General features: G+C 40.1%; 17 non-coding genes and 6 pseudogenes across 17 annotated transcripts; all 23 read right to left on the bottom strand.

Annotated features, from left to right (window-relative positions):
• Positions 1-240: 240 nt before the first annotated feature.
• On the bottom strand, positions 241-359 carry LOC147814359 (5S ribosomal RNA). The gene has a single exon (XR_015432787.1). It is a non-coding gene; the product is annotated as a 5S ribosomal RNA (ribosomal RNA).
• Positions 360-1,250: 891 nt separating this feature from the next.
• On the bottom strand, positions 1,251-1,369 carry LOC147814358 (5S ribosomal RNA). Its single transcript, XR_015432785.1, has one exon. It is a non-coding gene; the product is annotated as a 5S ribosomal RNA (ribosomal RNA).
• An 891-nt stretch (positions 1,370-2,260) lies between these two features.
• Positions 2,261-2,379, bottom strand: LOC147814357 (5S ribosomal RNA). The gene has a single exon (XR_015432784.1). It is a non-coding gene; the product is annotated as a 5S ribosomal RNA (ribosomal RNA).
• Positions 2,380-3,270: 891 nt separating this feature from the next.
• Positions 3,271-3,389, bottom strand: LOC147814356 (5S ribosomal RNA). The gene has a single exon (XR_015432783.1). It is a non-coding gene; the product is annotated as a 5S ribosomal RNA (ribosomal RNA).
• Positions 3,390-4,280: 891 nt separating this feature from the next.
• Positions 4,281-4,399, bottom strand: LOC147814355 (5S ribosomal RNA). The gene has a single exon (XR_015432782.1). It is a non-coding gene; the product is annotated as a 5S ribosomal RNA (ribosomal RNA).
• An 891-nt stretch (positions 4,400-5,290) lies between these two features.
• Positions 5,291-5,409, bottom strand: LOC147814354 (5S ribosomal RNA). The gene has a single exon (XR_015432781.1). It is a non-coding gene; the product is annotated as a 5S ribosomal RNA (ribosomal RNA).
• Positions 5,410-6,281: 872 nt separating this feature from the next.
• LOC147814353 (5S ribosomal RNA) lies at positions 6,282-6,400 on the bottom strand (annotated as a pseudogene).
• An 872-nt stretch (positions 6,401-7,272) lies between these two features.
• Positions 7,273-7,391, bottom strand: LOC147814352 (5S ribosomal RNA). The gene has a single exon (XR_015432844.1). It is a non-coding gene; the product is annotated as a 5S ribosomal RNA (ribosomal RNA).
• An 871-nt stretch (positions 7,392-8,262) lies between these two features.
• LOC147814351 (5S ribosomal RNA) lies at positions 8,263-8,381 on the bottom strand (annotated as a pseudogene).
• Positions 8,382-9,254: 873 nt separating this feature from the next.
• On the bottom strand, positions 9,255-9,373 carry LOC147814350 (5S ribosomal RNA; annotated as a pseudogene).
• An 873-nt stretch (positions 9,374-10,246) lies between these two features.
• On the bottom strand, positions 10,247-10,365 carry LOC147814349 (5S ribosomal RNA; annotated as a pseudogene).
• An 873-nt stretch (positions 10,366-11,238) lies between these two features.
• LOC147814348 (5S ribosomal RNA) lies at positions 11,239-11,357 on the bottom strand (annotated as a pseudogene).
• Positions 11,358-12,230: 873 nt separating this feature from the next.
• Positions 12,231-12,349, bottom strand: LOC147814347 (5S ribosomal RNA; annotated as a pseudogene).
• An 892-nt stretch (positions 12,350-13,241) lies between these two features.
• Positions 13,242-13,360, bottom strand: LOC147814346 (5S ribosomal RNA). Its single transcript, XR_015432843.1, has one exon. It is a non-coding gene; the product is annotated as a 5S ribosomal RNA (ribosomal RNA).
• Positions 13,361-14,251: 891 nt separating this feature from the next.
• LOC147814345 (5S ribosomal RNA) lies at positions 14,252-14,370 on the bottom strand. Its single transcript, XR_015432842.1, has one exon. It is a non-coding gene; the product is annotated as a 5S ribosomal RNA (ribosomal RNA).
• An 892-nt stretch (positions 14,371-15,262) lies between these two features.
• On the bottom strand, positions 15,263-15,381 carry LOC147814344 (5S ribosomal RNA). The gene has a single exon (XR_015432841.1). It is a non-coding gene; the product is annotated as a 5S ribosomal RNA (ribosomal RNA).
• An 891-nt stretch (positions 15,382-16,272) lies between these two features.
• Positions 16,273-16,391, bottom strand: LOC147814343 (5S ribosomal RNA). Its single transcript, XR_015432840.1, has one exon. It is a non-coding gene; the product is annotated as a 5S ribosomal RNA (ribosomal RNA).
• Positions 16,392-17,282: 891 nt separating this feature from the next.
• LOC147814342 (5S ribosomal RNA) lies at positions 17,283-17,401 on the bottom strand. The gene has a single exon (XR_015432838.1). It is a non-coding gene; the product is annotated as a 5S ribosomal RNA (ribosomal RNA).
• An 891-nt stretch (positions 17,402-18,292) lies between these two features.
• On the bottom strand, positions 18,293-18,411 carry LOC147814341 (5S ribosomal RNA). Its single transcript, XR_015432837.1, has one exon. It is a non-coding gene; the product is annotated as a 5S ribosomal RNA (ribosomal RNA).
• Positions 18,412-19,302: 891 nt separating this feature from the next.
• On the bottom strand, positions 19,303-19,421 carry LOC147814340 (5S ribosomal RNA). The gene has a single exon (XR_015432836.1). It is a non-coding gene; the product is annotated as a 5S ribosomal RNA (ribosomal RNA).
• Positions 19,422-20,312: 891 nt separating this feature from the next.
• On the bottom strand, positions 20,313-20,431 carry LOC147814339 (5S ribosomal RNA). The gene has a single exon (XR_015432835.1). It is a non-coding gene; the product is annotated as a 5S ribosomal RNA (ribosomal RNA).
• Positions 20,432-21,322: 891 nt separating this feature from the next.
• LOC147814338 (5S ribosomal RNA) lies at positions 21,323-21,441 on the bottom strand. Its single transcript, XR_015432834.1, has one exon. It is a non-coding gene; the product is annotated as a 5S ribosomal RNA (ribosomal RNA).
• Positions 21,442-22,332: 891 nt separating this feature from the next.
• LOC147814337 (5S ribosomal RNA) lies at positions 22,333-22,451 on the bottom strand. Its single transcript, XR_015432833.1, has one exon. It is a non-coding gene; the product is annotated as a 5S ribosomal RNA (ribosomal RNA).
• Between the last annotated feature and the right edge of the window lie 464 nt (positions 22,452-22,915).

Below are 22,915 nucleotides of genomic sequence, written 5' to 3'. Positions count from 1 at the left end.
TTACGCCACTTTTTACTTCTTTTTTAAAGAAAAAGTCTAATTTGACACCACTTTTTACCACTTTTTCATGAATTATTCATACTAAAATCTGAAAAAGAAACTAATTGAAGCATTAAAACAACATACAGTATCAAGAACTAGATAATTACACTTAAATAGTGAAAAGAAACACTCTAAATTGAAAATAAAACTAAATCTACAGTAAAAGGCGGATTTTCATTGATGACACGTGGAAAAATAAGCCAACGACACGTGGTGTTCCCGGGTGGTCACCCTCCCAAGTACTGACCGCGCCCGATGATGCTTGACTTCGGGGATCGGACGAGAACCGGTATTTTCATCATGGTATGGCCGTTGACCACTCACCTTCCGTTTTCTCTTGCAATTAAGCATAATTAGGAATCGCCAACGCGCGAGACAGGGAGCTCACCTCTTGCTTGCCCTCGATCCGGCCCGACGGGCCGGATCGAAGCGTCCCCCCCACCCCAGCGACCGTTAAGAGAGCGCGTTTGCGAATGCTACATATCCCCCCTACTTTTAAATGACAATTCGGCCAACTGGACACAGTCCGCTGCCCAATTTTATAGCGCCTCCCTTTTTTTATTATCTTAAATTAGAAGTACTCACCTGTTATACATCGCCCTGGAAAGGGGGAGGGGGGTTGCCACACATCAAAAGCCGTCCTCCTAATCCCCCCCCCCCCCAAGAAGACCGAAAAGAAAGCATAAAATTCATTGGAAAACACTTATTTCTTTAAAAATCAATTTTATACCTTATAAAATGCAACAATACCTTTGAAAAGTTATCTAAACAATGAAGTATTTTCTTTTTAAACTGTTGCACTCATTAACAATGACTTCCTAACGAAATTGACCTTTATATTGCATTGTTGCTAGCTACTTCAACAATACTGTATTTAATTATACCAAAAGCGGTGGCAGAAATGAAGAATTTATCTTATTTTAGGTTGAACAATTGGTTAGAATTGAAACCGCATTCCACGACAACAATTACGCCACTTTTTACTTCTTTTTTAAAGAAAAAGTCTAATTTGACACCACTTTTTACCACTTTTTCATGAATTATTCATACTAAAATCTGAAAAAGAAACTAATTGAAGCATTAAAACAACATACAGTATCAAGAACTAGATAATTACACTTAAATAGTGAAAAGAAACACTCTAAATTGAAAATAAAACTAAATCTACAGTAAAAGGCGGATTTTCATTGATGACACGTGGAAAAATAAGCCAACGACACGTGGTGTTCCCGGGTGGTCACCCTCCCAAGTACTGACCGCGCCCGATGATGCTTGACTTCGGGGATCGGACGAGAACCGGTATTTTCATCATGGTATGGCCGTTGACCACTCACCTTCCGTTTTCTCTTGCAATTAAGCATAATTAGGAATCGCCAACGCGCGAGACAGGGAGCTCACCTCTTGCTTGCCCTCGATCCGGCCCGACGGGCCGGATCGAAGCGTCCCCCCCACCCCAGCGACCGTTAAGAGAGCGCGTTTGCGAATGCTACATATCCCCCCTACTTTTAAATGACAATTCGGCCAACTGGACACAGTCCGCTGCCCAATTTTATAGCGCCTCCCTTTTTTTATTATCTTAAATTAGAAGTACTCACCTGTTATACATCGCCCTGGAAAGGGGGAGGGGGGTTGCCACACATCAAAAGCCGTCCTCCTAATCCCCCCCCCCCCCAAGAAGACCGAAAAGAAAGCATAAAATTCATTGGAAAACACTTATTTCTTTAAAAATCAATTTTATACCTTATAAAATGCAACAATACCTTTGAAAAGTTATCTAAACAATGAAGTATTTTCTTTTTAAACTGTTGCACTCATTAACAATGACTTCCTAACGAAATTGACCTTTATATTGCATTGTTGCTAGCTACTTCAACAATACTGTATTTAATTATACCAAAAGCGGTGGCAGAAATGAAGAATTTATCTTATTTTAGGTTGAACAATTGGTTAGAATTGAAACCGCATTCCACGACAACAATTACGCCACTTTTTACTTCTTTTTTAAAGAAAAAGTCTAATTTGACACCACTTTTTACCACTTTTTCATGAATTATTCATACTAAAATCTGAAAAAGAAACTAATTGAAGCATTAAAACAACATACAGTATCAAGAACTAGATAATTACACTTAAATAGTGAAAAGAAACACTCTAAATTGAAAATAAAACTAAATCTACAGTAAAAGGCGGATTTTCATTGATGACACGTGGAAAAATAAGCCAACGACACGTGGTGTTCCCGGGTGGTCACCCTCCCAAGTACTGACCGCGCCCGATGATGCTTGACTTCGGGGATCGGACGAGAACCGGTATTTTCATCATGGTATGGCCGTTGACCACTCACCTTCCGTTTTCTCTTGCAATTAAGCATAATTAGGAATCGCCAACGCGCGAGACAGGGAGCTCACCTCTTGCTTGCCCTCGATCCGGCCCGACGGGCCGGATCGAAGCGTCCCCCCCACCCCAGCGACCGTTAAGAGAGCGCGTTTGCGAATGCTACATATCCCCCCTACTTTTAAATGACAATTCGGCCAACTGGACACAGTCCGCTGCCCAATTTTATAGCGCCTCCCTTTTTTTATTATCTTAAATTAGAAGTACTCACCTGTTATACATCGCCCTGGAAAGGGGGAGGGGGGTTGCCACACATCAAAAGCCGTCCTCCTAATCCCCCCCCCCCCCAAGAAGACCGAAAAGAAAGCATAAAATTCATTGGAAAACACTTATTTCTTTAAAAATCAATTTTATACCTTATAAAATGCAACAATACCTTTGAAAAGTTATCTAAACAATGAAGTATTTTCTTTTTAAACTGTTGCACTCATTAACAATGACTTCCTAACGAAATTGACCTTTATATTGCATTGTTGCTAGCTACTTCAACAATACTGTATTTAATTATACCAAAAGCGGTGGCAGAAATGAAGAATTTATCTTATTTTAGGTTGAACAATTGGTTAGAATTGAAACCGCATTCCACGACAACAATTACGCCACTTTTTACTTCTTTTTTAAAGAAAAAGTCTAATTTGACACCACTTTTTACCACTTTTTCATGAATTATTCATACTAAAATCTGAAAAAGAAACTAATTGAAGCATTAAAACAACATACAGTATCAAGAACTAGATAATTACACTTAAATAGTGAAAAGAAACACTCTAAATTGAAAATAAAACTAAATCTACAGTAAAAGGCGGATTTTCATTGATGACACGTGGAAAAATAAGCCAACGACACGTGGTGTTCCCGGGTGGTCACCCTCCCAAGTACTGACCGCGCCCGATGATGCTTGACTTCGGGGATCGGACGAGAACCGGTATTTTCATCATGGTATGGCCGTTGACCACTCACCTTCCGTTTTCTCTTGCAATTAAGCATAATTAGGAATCGCCAACGCGCGAGACAGGGAGCTCACCTCTTGCTTGCCCTCGATCCGGCCCGACGGGCCGGATCGAAGCGTCCCCCCCACCCCAGCGACCGTTAAGAGAGCGCGTTTGCGAATGCTACATATCCCCCCTACTTTTAAATGACAATTCGGCCAACTGGACACAGTCCGCTGCCCAATTTTATAGCGCCTCCCTTTTTTTATTATCTTAAATTAGAAGTACTCACCTGTTATACATCGCCCTGGAAAGGGGGAGGGGGGTTGCCACACATCAAAAGCCGTCCTCCTAATCCCCCCCCCCCCCAAGAAGACCGAAAAGAAAGCATAAAATTCATTGGAAAACACTTATTTCTTTAAAAATCAATTTTATACCTTATAAAATGCAACAATACCTTTGAAAAGTTATCTAAACAATGAAGTATTTTCTTTTTAAACTGTTGCACTCATTAACAATGACTTCCTAACGAAATTGACCTTTATATTGCATTGTTGCTAGCTACTTCAACAATACTGTATTTAATTATACCAAAAGCGGTGGCAGAAATGAAGAATTTATCTTATTTTAGGTTGAACAATTGGTTAGAATTGAAACCGCATTCCACGACAACAATTACGCCACTTTTTACTTCTTTTTTAAAGAAAAAGTCTAATTTGACACCACTTTTTACCACTTTTTCATGAATTATTCATACTAAAATCTGAAAAAGAAACTAATTGAAGCATTAAAACAACATACAGTATCAAGAACTAGATAATTACACTTAAATAGTGAAAAGAAACACTCTAAATTGAAAATAAAACTAAATCTACAGTAAAAGGCGGATTTTCATTGATGACACGTGGAAAAATAAGCCAACGACACGTGGTGTTCCCGGGTGGTCACCCTCCCAAGTACTGACCGCGCCCGATGATGCTTGACTTCGGGGATCGGACGAGAACCGGTATTTTCATCATGGTATGGCCGTTGACCACTCACCTTCCGTTTTCTCTTGCAATTAAGCATAATTAGGAATCGCCAACGCGCGAGACAGGGAGCTCACCTCTTGCTTGCCCTCGATCCGGCCCGACGGGCCGGATCGAAGCGTCCCCCCCACCCCAGCGACCGTTAAGAGAGCGCGTTTGCGAATGCTACATATCCCCCCTACTTTTAAATGACAATTCGGCCAACTGGACACAGTCCGCTGCCCAATTTTATAGCGCCTCCCTTTTTTTATTATCTTAAATTAGAAGTACTCACCTGTTATACATCGCCCTGGAAAGGGGGAGGGGGGTTGCCACACATCAAAAGCCGTCCTCCTAATCCCCCCCCCCCCCAAGAAGACCGAAAAGAAAGCATAAAATTCATTGGAAAACACTTATTTCTTTAAAAATCAATTTTATACCTTATAAAATGCAACAATACCTTTGAAAAGTTATCTAAACAATGAAGTATTTTCTTTTTAAACTGTTGCACTCATTAACAATGACTTCCTAACGAAATTGACCTTTATATTGCATTGTTGCTAGCTACTTCAACAATACTGTATTTAATTATACCAAAAGCGGTGGCAGAAATGAAGAATTTATCTTATTTTAGGTTGAACAATTGGTTAGAATTGAAACCGCATTCCACGACAACAATTACGCCACTTTTTACTTCTTTTTTAAAGAAAAAGTCTAATTTGACACCACTTTTTACCACTTTTTCATGAATTATTCATACTAAAATCTGAAAAAGAAACTAATTGAAGCATTAAAACAACATACAGTATCAAGAACTAGATAATTACACTTAAATAGTGAAAAGAAACACTCTAAATTGAAAATAAAACTAAATCTACAGTAAAAGGCGGATTTTCATTGATGACACGTGGAAAAATAAGCCAACGACACGTGGTGTTCCCGGGTGGTCACCCTCCCAAGTACTGACCGCGCCCGATGATGCTTGACTTCGGGGATCGGACGAGAACCGGTATTTTCATCATGGTATGGCCGTTGACCACTCACCTTCCGTTTTCTCTTGCAATTAAGCATAATTAGGAATCGCCAACGCGCGAGACAGGGAGCTCACCTCTTGCTTGCCCTCGATCCGGCCCGACGGGCCGGATCGAAGCGTCCCCCCCACCCCAGCGACCGTTAAGAGAGCGCGTTTGCGAATGCTACATATCCCCCCTACTTTTAAATGACAATTCGGCCAACTGGACACAGTCCGCTGCCCAATTTTATAGCGCCTCCCTTTTTTTATTATCTTAAATTAGAAGTACTCACCTGTTATACATCGCCCTGGAAAGGGGGAGGGGGGTTGCCACACATCAAAAGCCGTCCTCCTAATCCCCCCCCCCCCCAAGAAGACCGAAAAGAAAGCATAAAATTCATTGGAAAACACTTATTTCTTTAAAAATCAATTTTATACCTTATAAAATGCAACAATACCTTTGAAAAGTTATCTAAACAATGAAGTATTTTCTTTTTAAACTGTTGCACTCATTAACAATGACTTCCTAACGAAATTGACCTTTATATTGCATTGTTGCTAGCTACTTCAACAATACTGTATTTAATTATACCAAAAGTGGTGGCAGAATTGAAGAATTTAACTTATTTTAGGTTAAACAATTCGTTAGAACAATGACACCACTTTTTACTTCCTTTTTTAAAGAAAAAGTCTAATTTGACACCACTTTTTGCCTTTTTTTCATGAATTTATTCATACTAAAATCTGAAAAAGAAACTAATTGAAGCATTAAAACAACATACAGTATCAAGAACTAGATAATTACACTTAAATAGTGAAAAGAAACACTCTAAATTGAAAATAAAAACTAAATCTACAGTAAAAGGCGAATTTTCATTGATGACACGTGCAAAAATAAGCCAACGACACGTGGTGTTCCCGGGTGGTCACCCTCCCAAGTACTGACCACGCCCGATGATGCTTCACTTCGGGGATCGGACGAGAACCGGTATTTTCATCATGGTATGGCCCTTGACCACTCACCTTCCGTTTTCTCTTGCAATTAAGCATAATTAGGAATCGCCAACGCGCGAGACAGGGAGCTCACCTCTTGCTTGCCCTCGATCCGGCCCGACGGGCCGGATCGAAGCGTCCCCCCCACCCCAGCGACCGTCAAGAGAGCGCGTTTGCGAATGCTAGATATCCCCCTTTCTTTTAAATAACAATTCGGCCAACTGGACACCGTCCGCTGCCCAATTTTATAGCGCCTCCCTTCTTTTTTACATTAAAATCAGAAGTACTCACCTGTTATACATCGCCCTGGAAAGGGGGGGAGGGGTGCTAAACATCAAAAGCCGTCCTCCTAATCACCCCCCCCCCCCAACAAGACCGAAAAGAAAGCATAAAATTCATTGGAATACACTTATTTCATTATAAATCACTCTTATACGTTATAAAATGCAACAATACCTTTGAAAAGTTATCTAAACAATGAAGTATTTTTCTTTTTAAATTGTTGCACTCATTAACAATGACTTCCTAACGAAATTGACCTTTATATTGCATTGTTGCTAGCTACTTCAACAATACTGTATTTAATTATACCAAAAGTGGTGGCAGAATTGAAGAATTTAACTTATTTTAGGTTAAACAATTCGTTAGAACAATGACACCACTTTTTACTTCCTTTTTTAAAGAAAAAGTCTAATTTGACACCACTTTTTGCCTTTTTTTCATGAATTTATTCATACTAAAATCTGAAAAAGAAACTAATTGAAGCATTAAAACAACATACAGTATCAAGAACTAGATAATTACACTTAAATAGTGAAAAGAAACACTCTAAATTGAAAATAAAACTAAATCTACAGTAAAAGGCGGATTTTCATTGATGACACGTGGAAAAATAAGCCAACGACACGTGGTGTTCCCGGGTGGTCACCCTCCCAAGTACTGACCGCGCCCGATGATGCTTGACTTCGGGGATCGGACGAGAACCGGTATTTTCATCATGGTATGGCCGTTGACCACTCACCTTCCGTTTTCTCTTGCAATTAAGCATAATTAGGAATCGCCAACGCGCGAGACAGGGAGCTCACCTCTTGCTTGCCCTCGATCCGGCCCGACGGGCCGGATCGAAGCGTCCCCCCCACCCCAGCGACCGTTAAGAGAGCGCGTTTGCGAATGCTACATATCCCCCCTACTTTTAAATGACAATTCGGCCAACTGGACACAGTCCGCTGCCCAATTTTATAGCGCCTCCCTTTTTTTATTATCTTAAATTAGAAGTACTCACCTGTTATACATCGCCCTGGAAAGGGGGAGGGGGGTTGCCACACATCAAAAGCCGTCCTCCTAATCCCCCCCCCCCAAGAAGACCGAAAAGAAAGCATAAAATTCATTGGAAAACACTTATTTCTTTAAAAATCACTCTTATACGTTATAAAATGCAACAATACCTTTGAAAAGTTATCTAAACAATGAAGTATTTTTCTTTTTAAATTGTTGCACTCATTAACAATGACTTCCTAACGAAATTGACCTTTATATTGCATTGTTGCTAGCTACTTCAACAATACTGTATTTAATTATACCAAAAGTGGTGGCAGAATTGAAGAATTTAACTTATTTTAGGTTAAACAATTCGTTAGAACAATGACACCACTTTTTACTTCCTTTTTTAAAGAAAAAGTCTAATTTGACACCACTTTTTGCCTTTTTTTCATGAATTTATTCATACTAAAATCTGAAAAAGAAACTAATTGAAGCATTAAAACAACATACAGTATCAAGAACTAGATAATTACACTTAAATAGTGAAAAGAAACACTCTAAATTGAAAATAAAAACTAAATCTACAGTAAAAGGCGAATTTTCATTGATGACACGTGCAAAAATAAGCCAACGACACGTGGTGTTCCCGGGTGGTCACCCTCCCAAGTACTGACCACGCCCGATGATGCTTCACTTCGGGGATCGGACGAGAACCGGTATTTTCATCATGGTATGGCCCTTGACCACTCACCTTCCGTTTTCTCTTGCAATTAAGCATAATTAGGAATCGCCAACGCGCGAGACAGGGAGCTCACCTCTTGCTTGCCCTCGATCCGGCCCGACGGGCCGGATCGAAGCGTCCCCCCCACCCCAGCGACCGTCAAGAGAGCGCGTTTGCGAATGCTAGATATCCCCCTTTCTTTTAAATAACAATTCGGCCAACTGGACACCGTCCGCTGCCCAATTTTATAGCGCCTCCCTTCTTTTTTACATTAAAATCAGAAGTACTCACCTGTTATACATCGCCCTGGAAAGGGGGGGAGGGGTGCTAAACATCAAAAGCCGTCCTCCTAATCACCCCCCCCCCCCAACAAGACCGAAAAGAAAGCATAAAATTCATTGGAATACACTTATTTCATTATAAATCACTCTTATACGTTATAAAATGCAACAATACCTTTGAAAAGTTATCTAAACAATGAAGTATTTTTCTTTTTAAATTGTTGCACTCATTAACAATGACTTCCTAACGAAATTGACCTTTATATTGCATTGTTGCTAGCTACTTCAACAATACTGTATTTAATTATACCAAAAGTGGTGGCAGAATTGAAGAATTTAACTTATTTTAGGTTAAACAATTCGTTAGAACAATGACACCACTTTTTACTTCCTTTTTTAAAGAAAAAGTCTAATTTGACACCACTTTTTGCCTTTTTTTCATGAATTTATTCATACTAAAATCTGAAAAAGAAACTAATTGAAGCATTAAAACAACATACAGTATCAAGAACTAGATAATTACACTTAAATAGTGAAAAGAAACACTCTAAATTGAAAATAAAAACTAAATCTACAGTAAAAGGCGAATTTTCATTGATGACACGTGCAAAAATAAGCCAACGACACGTGGTGTTCCCGGGTGGTCACCCTCCCAAGTACTGACCACGCCCGATGATGCTTCACTTCGGGGATCGGACGAGAACCGGTATTTTCATCATGGTATGGCCCTTGACCACTCACCTTCCGTTTTCTCTTGCAATTAAGCATAATTAGGAATCGCCAACGCGCGAGACAGGGAGCTCACCTCTTGCTTGCCCTCGATCCGGCCCGACGGGCCGGATCGAAGCGTCCCCCCCACCCCAGCGACCGTCAAGAGAGCGCGTTTGCGAATGCTAGATATCCCCCTTTCTTTTAAATAACAATTCGGCCAACTGGACACCGTCCGCTGCCCAATTTTATAGCGCCTCCCTTCTTTTTTACATTAAAATCAGAAGTACTCACCTGTTATACATCGCCCTGGAAAGGGGGGGAGGGGTGCTAAACATCAAAAGCCGTCCTCCTAATCACCCCCCCCCCCCAACAAGACCGAAAAGAAAGCATAAAATTCATTGGAATACACTTATTTCATTATAAATCACTCTTATACGTTATAAAATGCAACAATACCTTTGAAAAGTTATCTAAACAATGAAGTATTTTTCTTTTTAAATTGTTGCACTCATTAACAATGACTTCCTAACGAAATTGACCTTTATATTGCATTGTTGCTAGCTACTTCAACAATACTGTATTTAATTATACCAAAAGTGGTGGCAGAATTGAAGAATTTAACTTATTTTAGGTTAAACAATTCGTTAGAACAATGACACCACTTTTTACTTCCTTTTTTAAAGAAAAAGTCTAATTTGACACCACTTTTTGCCTTTTTTTCATGAATTTATTCATACTAAAATCTGAAAAAGAAACTAATTGAAGCATTAAAACAACATACAGTATCAAGAACTAGATAATTACACTTAAATAGTGAAAAGAAACACTCTAAATTGAAAATAAAAACTAAATCTACAGTAAAAGGCGAATTTTCATTGATGACACGTGCAAAAATAAGCCAACGACACGTGGTGTTCCCGGGTGGTCACCCTCCCAAGTACTGACCACGCCCGATGATGCTTCACTTCGGGGATCGGACGAGAACCGGTATTTTCATCATGGTATGGCCCTTGACCACTCACCTTCCGTTTTCTCTTGCAATTAAGCATAATTAGGAATCGCCAACGCGCGAGACAGGGAGCTCACCTCTTGCTTGCCCTCGATCCGGCCCGACGGGCCGGATCGAAGCGTCCCCCCCACCCCAGCGACCGTCAAGAGAGCGCGTTTGCGAATGCTAGATATCCCCCTTTCTTTTAAATAACAATTCGGCCAACTGGACACCGTCCGCTGCCCAATTTTATAGCGCCTCCCTTCTTTTTTACATTAAAATCAGAAGTACTCACCTGTTATACATCGCCCTGGAAAGGGGGGGAGGGGTGCTAAACATCAAAAGCCGTCCTCCTAATCACCCCCCCCCCCCAACAAGACCGAAAAGAAAGCATAAAATTCATTGGAATACACTTATTTCATTATAAATCACTCTTATACGTTATAAAATGCAACAATACCTTTGAAAAGTTATCTAAACAATGAAGTATTTTTCTTTTTAAATTGTTGCACTCATTAACAATGACTTCCTAACGAAATTGACCTTTATATTGCATTGTTGCTAGCTACTTCAACAATACTGTATTTAATTATACCAAAAGTGGTGGCAGAATTGAAGAATTTAACTTATTTTAGGTTAAACAATTCGTTAGAACAATGACACCACTTTTTACTTCCTTTTTTAAAGAAAAAGTCTAATTTGACACCACTTTTTGCCTTTTTTTCATGAATTTATTCATACTAAAATCTGAAAAAGAAACTAATTGAAGCATTAAAACAACATACAGTATCAAGAACTAGATAATTACACTTAAATAGTGAAAAGAAACACTCTAAATTGAAAATAAAAACTAAATCTACAGTAAAAGGCGAATTTTCATTGATGACACGTGCAAAAATAAGCCAACGACACGTGGTGTTCCCGGGTGGTCACCCTCCCAAGTACTGACCACGCCCGATGATGCTTCACTTCGGGGATCGGACGAGAACCGGTATTTTCATCATGGTATGGCCCTTGACCACTCACCTTCCGTTTTCTCTTGCAATTAAGCATAATTAGGAATCGCCAACGCGCGAGACAGGGAGCTCACCTCTTGCTTGCCCTCGATCCGGCCCGACGGGCCGGATCGAAGCGTCCCCCCCACCCCAGCGACCGTCAAGAGAGCGCGTTTGCGAATGCTAGATATCCCCCTTTCTTTTAAATAACAATTCGGCCAACTGGACACCGTCCGCTGCCCAATTTTATAGCGCCTCCCTTCTTTTTTACATTAAAATCAGAAGTACTCACCTGTTATACATCGCCCTGGAAAGGGGGGGAGGGGTGCTAAACATCAAAAGCCGTCCTCCTAATCACCCCCCCCCCCCAACAAGACCGAAAAGAAAGCATAAAATTCATTGGAATACACTTATTTCATTATAAATCACTCTTATACGTTATAAAATGCAACAATACCTTTGAAAAGTTATCTAAACAATGAAGTATTTTTCTTTTTAAATTGTTGCACTCATTAACAATGACTTCCTAACGAAATTGACCTTTATATTGCATTGTTGCTAGCTACTTCAACAATACTGTATTTAATTATACCAAAAGTGGTGGCAGAATTGAAGAATTTAACTTATTTTAGGTTAAACAATTCGTTAGAACAATGACACCACTTTTTACTTCCTTTTTTAAAGAAAAAGTCTAATTTGACACCACTTTTTGCCTTTTTTTCATGAATTTATTCATACTAAAATCTGAAAAAGAAACTAATTGAAGCATTAAAACAACATACAGTATCAAGAACTAGATAATTACACTTAAATAGTGAAAAGAAACACTCTAAATTGAAAATAAAAACTAAATCTACAGTAAAAGGCGAATTTTCATTGATGACACGTGCAAAAATAAGCCAACGACACGTGGTGTTCCCGGGTGGTCACCCTCCCAAGTACTGACCACGCCCGATGATGCTTCACTTCGGGGATCGGACGAGAACCGGTATTTTCATCATGGTATGGCCCTTGACCACTCACCTTCCGTTTTCTCTTGCAATTAAGCATAATTAGGAATCGCCAACGCGCGAGACAGGGAGCTCACCTCTTGCTTGCCCTCGATCCGGCCCGACGGGCCGGATCGAAGCGTCCCCCCCACCCCAGCGACCGTCAAGAGAGCGCGTTTGCGAATGCTACATATCCCCCCTACTTTTAAATGACAATTCGGCCAACTGGACACAGTCCGCTGCCCAATTTTATAGCGCCTCCCTTTTTTTATTATCTTAAATTAGAAGTACTCACCTGTTATACATCGCCCTGGAAAGGGGGAGGGGGGTTGCCACACATCAAAAGCCGTCCTCCTAATCCCCCCCCCCCCCCAAGAAGACCGAAAAGAAAGCATAAAATTCATTGGAAAACACTTATTTCTTTAAAAATCAATTTTATACCTTATAAAATGCAACAATACCTTTGAAAAGTTATCTAAACAATGAAGTATTTTCTTTTTAAACTGTTGCACTCATTAACAATGACTTCCTAACGAAATTGACCTTTATATTGCATTGTTGCTAGCTACTTCAACAATACTGTATTTAATTATACCAAAAGCGGTGGCAGAAATGAAGAATTTATCTTATTTTAGGTTGAACAATTGGTTAGAATTGAAACCGCATTCCACGACAACAATTACGCCACTTTTTACTTCTTTTTTAAAGAAAAAGTCTAATTTGACACCACTTTTTACCACTTTTTCATGAATTATTCATACTAAAATCTGAAAAAGAAACTAATTGAAGCATTAAAACAACATACAGTATCAAGAACTAGATAATTACACTTAAATAGTGAAAAGAAACACTCTAAATTGAAAATAAAACTAAATCTACAGTAAAAGGCGGATTTTCATTGATGACACGTGGAAAAATAAGCCAACGACACGTGGTGTTCCCGGGTGGTCACCCTCCCAAGTACTGACCGCGCCCGATGATGCTTGACTTCGGGGATCGGACGAGAACCGGTATTTTCATCATGGTATGGCCGTTGACCACTCACCTTCCGTTTTCTCTTGCAATTAAGCATAATTAGGAATCGCCAACGCGCGAGACAGGGAGCTCACCTCTTGCTTGCCCTCGATCCGGCCCGACGGGCCGGATCGAAGCGTCCCCCCCACCCCAGCGACCGTTAAGAGAGCGCGTTTGCGAATGCTACATATCCCCCCTACTTTTAAATGACAATTCGGCCAACTGGACACAGTCCGCTGCCCAATTTTATAGCGCCTCCCTTTTTTTATTATCTTAAATTAGAAGTACTCACCTGTTATACATCGCCCTGGAAAGGGGGAGGGGGGTTGCCACACATCAAAAGCCGTCCTCCTAATCCCCCCCCCCCCCAAGAAGACCGAAAAGAAAGCATAAAATTCATTGGAAAACACTTATTTCTTTAAAAATCAATTTTATACCTTATAAAATGCAACAATACCTTTGAAAAGTTATCTAAACAATGAAGTATTTTCTTTTTAAACTGTTGCACTCATTAACAATGACTTCCTAACGAAATTGACCTTTATATTGCATTGTTGCTAGCTACTTCAACAATACTGTATTTAATTATACCAAAAGCGGTGGCAGAAATGAAGAATTTATCTTATTTTAGGTTGAACAATTGGTTAGAATTGAAACCGCATTCCACGACAACAATTACGCCACTTTTTACTTCTTTTTTAAAGAAAAAGTCTAATTTGACACCACTTTTTACCACTTTTTCATGAATTATTCATACTAAAATCTGAAAAAGAAACTAATTGAAGCATTAAAACAACATACAGTATCAAGAACTAGATAATTACACTTAAATAGTGAAAAGAAACACTCTAAATTGAAAATAAAACTAAATCTACAGTAAAAGGCGGATTTTCATTGATGACACGTGGAAAAATAAGCCAACGACACGTGGTGTTCCCGGGTGGTCACCCTCCCAAGTACTGACCGCGCCCGATGATGCTTGACTTCGGGGATCGGACGAGAACCGGTATTTTCATCATGGTATGGCCGTTGACCACTCACCTTCCGTTTTCTCTTGCAATTAAGCATAATTAGGAATCGCCAACGCGCGAGACAGGGAGCTCACCTCTTGCTTGCCCTCGATCCGGCCCGACGGGCCGGATCGAAGCGTCCCCCCCACCCCAGCGACCGTTAAGAGAGCGCGTTTGCGAATGCTACATATCCCCCCTACTTTTAAATGACAATTCGGCCAACTGGACACAGTCCGCTGCCCAATTTTATAGCGCCTCCCTTTTTTTATTATCTTAAATTAGAAGTACTCACCTGTTATACATCGCCCTGGAAAGGGGGAGGGGGGTTGCCACACATCAAAAGCCGTCCTCCTAATCCCCCCCCCCCCCCAAGAAGACCGAAAAGAAAGCATAAAATTCATTGGAAAACACTTATTTCTTTAAAAATCAATTTTATACCTTATAAAATGCAACAATACCTTTGAAAAGTTATCTAAACAATGAAGTATTTTCTTTTTAAACTGTTGCACTCATTAACAATGACTTCCTAACGAAATTGACCTTTATATTGCATTGTTGCTAGCTACTTCAACAATACTGTATTTAATTATACCAAAAGCGGTGGCAGAAATGAAGAATTTATCTTATTTTAGGTTGAACAATTGGTTAGAATTGAAACCGCATTCCACGACAACAATTACGCCACTTTTTACTTCTTTTTTAAAGAAAAAGTCTAATTTGACACCACTTTTTACCACTTTTTCATGAATTATTCATACTAAAATCTGAAAAAGAAACTAATTGAAGCATTAAAACAACATACAGTATCAAGAACTAGATAATTACACTTAAATAGTGAAAAGAAACACTCTAAATTGAAAATAAAACTAAATCTACAGTAAAAGGCGGATTTTCATTGATGACACGTGGAAAAATAAGCCAACGACACGTGGTGTTCCCGGGTGGTCACCCTCCCAAGTACTGACCGCGCCCGATGATGCTTGACTTCGGGGATCGGACGAGAACCGGTATTTTCATCATGGTATGGCCGTTGACCACTCACCTTCCGTTTTCTCTTGCAATTAAGCATAATTAGGAATCGCCAACGCGCGAGACAGGGAGCTCACCTCTTGCTTGCCCTCGATCCGGCCCGACGGGCCGGATCGAAGCGTCCCCCCCACCCCAGCGACCGTTAAGAGAGCGCGTTTGCGAATGCTACATATCCCCCCTACTTTTAAATGACAATTCGGCCAACTGGACACAGTCCGCTGCCCAATTTTATAGCGCCTCCCTTTTTTTATTATCTTAAATTAGAAGTACTCACCTGTTATACATCGCCCTGGAAAGGGGGAGGGGGGTTGCCACACATCAAAAGCCGTCCTCCTAATCCCCCCCCCCCCCAAGAAGACCGAAAAGAAAGCATAAAATTCATTGGAAAACACTTATTTCTTTAAAAATCAATTTTATACCTTATAAAATGCAACAATACCTTTGAAAAGTTATCTAAACAATGAAGTATTTTCTTTTTAAACTGTTGCACTCATTAACAATGACTTCCTAACGAAATTGACCTTTATATTGCATTGTTGCTAGCTACTTCAACAATACTGTATTTAATTATACCAAAAGCGGTGGCAGAAATGAAGAATTTATCTTATTTTAGGTTGAACAATTGGTTAGAATTGAAACCGCATTCCACGACAACAATTACGCCACTTTTTACTTCTTTTTTAAAGAAAAAGTCTAATTTGACACCACTTTTTACCACTTTTTCATGAATTATTCATACTAAAATCTGAAAAAGAAACTAATTGAAGCATTAAAACAACATACAGTATCAAGAACTAGATAATTACACTTAAATAGTGAAAAGAAACACTCTAAATTGAAAATAAAACTAAATCTACAGTAAAAGGCGGATTTTCATTGATGACACGTGGAAAAATAAGCCAACGACACGTGGTGTTCCCGGGTGGTCACCCTCCCAAGTACTGACCGCGCCCGATGATGCTTGACTTCGGGGATCGGACGAGAACCGGTATTTTCATCATGGTATGGCCGTTGACCACTCACCTTCCGTTTTCTCTTGCAATTAAGCATAATTAGGAATCGCCAACGCGCGAGACAGGGAGCTCACCTCTTGCTTGCCCTCGATCCGGCCCGACGGGCCGGATCGAAGCGTCCCCCCCACCCCAGCGACCGTTAAGAGAGCGCGTTTGCGAATGCTACATATCCCCCCTACTTTTAAATGACAATTCGGCCAACTGGACACAGTCCGCTGCCCAATTTTATAGCGCCTCCCTTTTTTTATTATCTTAAATTAGAAGTACTCACCTGTTATACATCGCCCTGGAAAGGGGGAGGGGGGTTGCCACACATCAAAAGCCGTCCTCCTAATCCCCCCCCCCCCCAAGAAGACCGAAAAGAAAGCATAAAATTCATTGGAAAACACTTATTTCTTTAAAAATCAATTTTATACCTTATAAAATGCAACAATACCTTTGAAAAGTTATCTAAACAATGAAGTATTTTCTTTTTAAACTGTTGCACTCATTAACAATGACTTCCTAACGAAATTGACCTTTATATTGCATTGTTGCTAGCTACTTCAACAATACTGTATTTAATTATACCAAAAGCGGTGGCAGAAATGAAGAATTTATCTTATTTTAGGTTGAACAATTGGTTAGAATTGAAACCGCATTCCACGACAACAATTACGCCACTTTTTACTTCTTTTTTAAAGAAAAAGTCTAATTTGACACCACTTTTTACCACTTTTTCATGAATTATTCATACTAAAATCTGAAAAAGAAACTAATTGAAGCATTAAAACAACATACAGTATCAAGAACTAGATAATTACACTTAAATAGTGAAAAGAAACACTCTAAATTGAAAATAAAACTAAATCTACAGTAAAAGGCGGATTTTCATTGATGACACGTGGAAAAATAAGCCAACGACACGTGGTGTTCCCGGGTGGTCACCCTCCCAAGTACTGACCGCGCCCGATGATGCTTGACTTCGGGGATCGGACGAGAACCGGTATTTTCATCATGGTATGGCCGTTGACCACTCACCTTCCGTTTTCTCTTGCAATTAAGCATAATTAGGAATCGCCAACGCGCGAGACAGGGAGCTCACCTCTTGCTTGCCCTCGATCCGGCCCGACGGGCCGGATCGAAGCGTCCCCCCCACCCCAGCGACCGTTAAGAGAGCGCGTTTGCGAATGCTACATATCCCCCCTACTTTTAAATGACAATTCGGCCAACTGGACACAGTCCGCTGCCCAATTTTATAGCGCCTCCCTTTTTTTATTATCTTAAATTAGAAGTACTCACCTGTTATACATCGCCCTGGAAAGGGGGAGGGGGGTTGCCACACATCAAAAGCCGTCCTCCTAATCCCCCCCCCCCCCAAGAAGACCGAAAAGAAAGCATAAAATTCATTGGAAAACACTTATTTCTTTAAAAATCAATTTTATACCTTATAAAATGCAACAATACCTTTGAAAAGTTATCTAAACAATGAAGTATTTTCTTTTTAAACTGTTGCACTCATTAACAATGACTTCCTAACGAAATTGACCTTTATATTGCATTGTTGCTAGCTACTTCAACAATACTGTATTTAATTATACCAAAAGCGGTGGCAGAAATGAAGAATTTATCTTATTTTAGGTTGAACAATTGGTTAGAATTGAAACCGCATTCCACGACAACAATTACGCCACTTTTTACTTCTTTTTTAAAGAAAAAGTCTAATTTGACACCACTTTTTACCACTTTTTCATGAATTATTCATACTAAAATCTGAAAAAGAAACTAATTGAAGCATTAAAACAACATACAGTATCAAGAACTAGATAATTACACTTAAATAGTGAAAAGAAACACTCTAAATTGAAAATAAAACTAAATCTACAGTAAAAGGCGGATTTTCATTGATGACACGTGGAAAAATAAGCCAACGACACGTGGTGTTCCCGGGTGGTCACCCTCCCAAGTACTGACCGCGCCCGATGATGCTTGACTTCGGGGATCGGACGAGAACCGGTATTTTCATCATGGTATGGCCGTTGACCACTCACCTTCCGTTTTCTCTTGCAATTAAGCATAATTAGGAATCGCCAACGCGCGAGACAGGGAGCTCACCTCTTGCTTGCCCTCGATCCGGCCCGACGGGCCGGATCGAAGCGTCCCCCCCACCCCAGCGACCGTTAAGAGAGCGCGTTTGCGAATGCTACATATCCCCCCTACTTTTAAATGACAATTCGGCCAACTGGACACAGTCCGCTGCCCAATTTTATAGCGCCTCCCTTTTTTTATTATCTTAAATTAGAAGTACTCACCTGTTATACATCGCCCTGGAAAGGGGGAGGGGGGTTGCCACACATCAAAAGCCGTCCTCCTAATCCCCCCCCCCCCCAAGAAGACCGAAAAGAAAGCATAAAATTCATTGGAAAACACTTATTTCTTTAAAAATCAATTTTATACCTTATAAAATGCAACAATACCTTTGAAAAGTTATCTAAACAATGAAGTATTTTCTTTTTAAACTGTTGCACTCATTAACAATGACTTCCTAACGAAATTGACCTTTATATTGCATTGTTGCTAGCTACTTCAACAATACTGTATTTAATTATACCAAAAGCGGTGGCAGAAATGAAGAATTTATCTTATTTTAGGTTGAACAATTGGTTAGAATTGAAACCGCATTCCACGACAACAATTACGCCACTTTTTACTTCTTTTTTAAAGAAAAAGTCTAATTTGACACCACTTTTTACCACTTTTTCATGAATTATTCATACTAAAATCTGAAAAAGAAACTAATTGAAGCATTAAAACAACATACAGTATCAAGAACTAGATAATTACACTTAAATAGTGAAAAGAAACACTCTAAATTGAAAATAAAACTAAATCTACAGTAAAAGGCGGATTTTCATTGATGACACGTGGAAAAATAAGCCAACGACACGTGGTGTTCCCGGGTGGTCACCCTCCCAAGTACTGACCGCGCCCGATGATGCTTGACTTCGGGGATCGGACGAGAACCGGTATTTTCATCATGGTATGGCCGTTGACCACTCACCTTCCGTTTTCTCTTGCAATTAAGCATAATTAGGAATCGCCAACGCGCGAGACAGGGAGCTCACCTCTTGCTTGCCCTCGATCCGGCCCGACGGGCCGGATCGAAGCGTCCCCCCCACCCCAGCGACCGTTAAGAGAGCGCGTTTGCGAATGCTACATATCCCCCCTACTTTTAAATGACAATTCGGCCAACTGGACACAGTCCGCTGCCCAATTTTATAGCGCCTCCCTTTTTTTATTATCTTAAATTAGAAGTACTCACCTGTTATACATCGCCCTGGAAAGGGGGAGGGGGGTTGCCACACATCAAAAGCCGTCCTCCTAATCCCCCCCCCCCCCAAGAAGACCGAAAAGAAAGCATAAAATTCATTGGAAAACACTTATTTCTTTAAAAATCAATTTTATACCTTATAAAATGCAACAATACCTTTGAAAAGTTATCTAAACAATGAAGTATTTTCTTTTTAAACTGTTGCACTCATTAACAATGACTTCCTAACGAAATTGACCTTTATATTGCATTGTTGCTAGCTACTTCAACAATACTGTATTTAATTATACCAAAAGCGGTGGCAGAAATGAAGAATTTATCTTATTTTAGGTTGAACAATTGGTTAGAATTGAAACCGCATTCCACGACAACAATTACGCCACTTTTTACTTCTTTTTTAAAGAAAAAGTCTAATTTGACACCACTTTTTACCACTTTTTCATGAATTATTCATACTAAAATCTGAAAAAGAAACTAATTGAAGCATTAAAACAACATACAGTATCAAGAACTAGATAATTACACTTAAATAGTGAAAAGAAACACTCTAAATTGAAAATAAAACTAAATCTACAGTAAAAGGCGGATTTTCATTGATGACACGTGGAAAAATAAGCCAACGACACGTGGTGTTCCCGGGTGGTCACCCTCCCAAGTACTGACCGCGCCCGATGATGCTTGACTTCGGGGATCGGACGAGAACCGGTATTTTCATCATGGTATGGCCGTTGACCACTCACCTTCCGTTTTCTCTTGCAATTAAGCATAATTAGGAATCGCCAACGCGCGAGACAGGGAGCTCACCTCTTGCTTGCCCTCGATCCGGCCCGACGGGCCGGATCGAAGCGTCCCCCCCACCCCAGCGACCGTTAAGAGAGCGCGTTTGCGAATGCTACATATCCCCCCTACTTTTAAATGACAATTCGGCCAACTGGACACAGTCCGCTGCCCAATTTTATAGCGCCTCCCTTTTTTTATTATCTTAAATTAGAAGTACTCACCTGTTATACATCGCCCTGGAAAGGGGGAGGGGGGTTGCCACACATCAAAAGCCGTCCTCCTAATCCCCCCCCCCCCCAAGAAGACCGAAAAGAAAGCATAAAATTCATTGGAAAACACTTATTTCTTTAAAAATCAATTTTATACCTTATAAAATGCAACAATACCTTTGAAAAGTTATCTAAACAATGAAGTATTTTCTTTTTAAACTGTTGCACTCATTAACAATGACTTCCTAACGAAATTGACCTTTATATTGCATTGTTGCTAGCTACTTCAACAATACTGTATTTAATTATACCAAAAGCGGTGGCAGAAATGAAGAATTTATCTTATTTTAGGTTGAACAATTGGTTAGAATTGAAACCGCATTCCACGACAACAATTACGCCACTTTTTACTTCTTTTTTAAAGAAAAAGTCTAATTTGACACCACTTTTTACCACTTTTTCATGAATTATTCATACTAAAATCTGAAAAAGAAACTAATTGAAGCATTAAAACAACATACAGTATCAAGAACTAGATAATTACACTTAAATAGTGAAAAGAAACACTCTAAATTGAAAATAAAACTAAATCTACAGTAAAAGGCGGATTTTCATTGATGACACGTGGAAAAATAAGCCAACGACACGTGGTGTTCCCGGGTGGTCACCCTCCCAAGTACTGACCGCGCCCGATGATGCTTGACTTCGGGGATCGGACGAGAACCGGTATTTTCATCATGGTATGGCCGTTGACCACTCACCTTCCGTTTTCTCTTGCAATTAAGCATAATTAGGAATCGCCAACGCGCGAGACAGGGAGCTCACCTCTTGCTTGCCCTCGATCCGGCCCGACGGGCCGGATCGAAGCGTCCCCCCCACCCCAGCGACCGTTAAGAGAGCGCGTTTGCGAATGCTACATATCCCCCCTACTTTTAAATGACAATTCGGCCAACTGGACACAGTCCGCTGCCCAATTTTATAGCGCCTCCCTTTTTTTATTATCTTAAATTAGAAGTACTCACCTGTTATACATCGCCCTGGAAAGGGGGAGGGGGGTTGCCACACATCAAAAGCCGTCCTCCTAATCCCCCCCCCCCCCAAGAAGACCGAAAAGAAAGCATAAAATTCATTGGAAAACACTTATTTCTTTAAAAATCAATTTTATACCTTATAAAATGCAACAATACCTTTGAAAAGTTATCTAAACAATGAAGTATTTTCTTTTTAAACTGTTGCACTCATTAACAATGACTTCCTAACGAAATTGACCTTTATATTGCATTGTTGCTAGCTACTTCAACAATACTGTATTTAATTATACCAAAAGCGGTGGCAGAAATGAAGAATTTATCTTATTTTAGGTTGAACAATTGGTTAGAATTGAAACCGCATTCCACGACAACAATTACGCCACTTTTTACTTCTTTTTTAAAGAAAAAGTCTAATTTGACACCACTTTTTACCACTTTTTCATGAATTATTCATACTAAAATCTGAAAAAGAAACTAATTGAAGCATTAAAACAACATACAGTATCAAGAACTAGATAATTACACTTAAATAGTGAAAAGAAACACTCTAAATTGAAAATAAAACTAAATCTACAGTAAAAGGCGGATTTTCATTGATGACACGTGGAAAAATAAGCCAACGACACGTGGTGTTCCCGGGTGGTCACCCTCCCAAGTACTGACCGCGCCCGATGATGCTTGACTTCGGGGATCGGACGAGAACCGGTATTTTCATCATGGTATGGCCGTTGACCACTCACCTTCCGTTTTCTCTTGCAATTAAGCATAATTAGGAATCGCCAACGCGCGAGACAGGGAGCTCACCTCTTGCTTGCCCTCGATCCGGCCCGACGGGCCGGATCGAAGCGTCCCCCCCACCCCAGCGACCGTTAAGAGAGCGCGTTTGCGAATGCTACATATCCCCCCTACTTTTAAATGACAATTCGGCCAACTGGACACAGTCCGCTGCCCAATTTTATAGCGCCTCCCTTTTTTTATTATCTTAAATTAGAAGTACTCACCTGTTATACATCGCCCTGGAAAGGGGGAGGGGGGTTGCCACACATCAAAAGCCGTCCTCCTAATCCCCCCCCCCCCCAAGAAGACCGAAAAGAAAGCATAAAATTCATTGGAAAACACTTATTTCTTTAAAAATCAATTTTATACCTTATAAAATGCAACAATACCTTTGAAAAGTTATCTAAACAATGAAGTATT

Source organism: Parasteatoda tepidariorum, chromosome 3 (assembly GCF_982258835.1).
Source record: "Parasteatoda tepidariorum strain Cologne lab strain chromosome 3, Ptep-v5.0, whole genome shotgun sequence".
NCBI classification, from domain to species: domain Eukaryota; kingdom Metazoa; phylum Arthropoda; class Arachnida; order Araneae; family Theridiidae; genus Parasteatoda; species Parasteatoda tepidariorum.
This window is presented reverse-complemented; position numbering and strand designations above follow the sequence as displayed.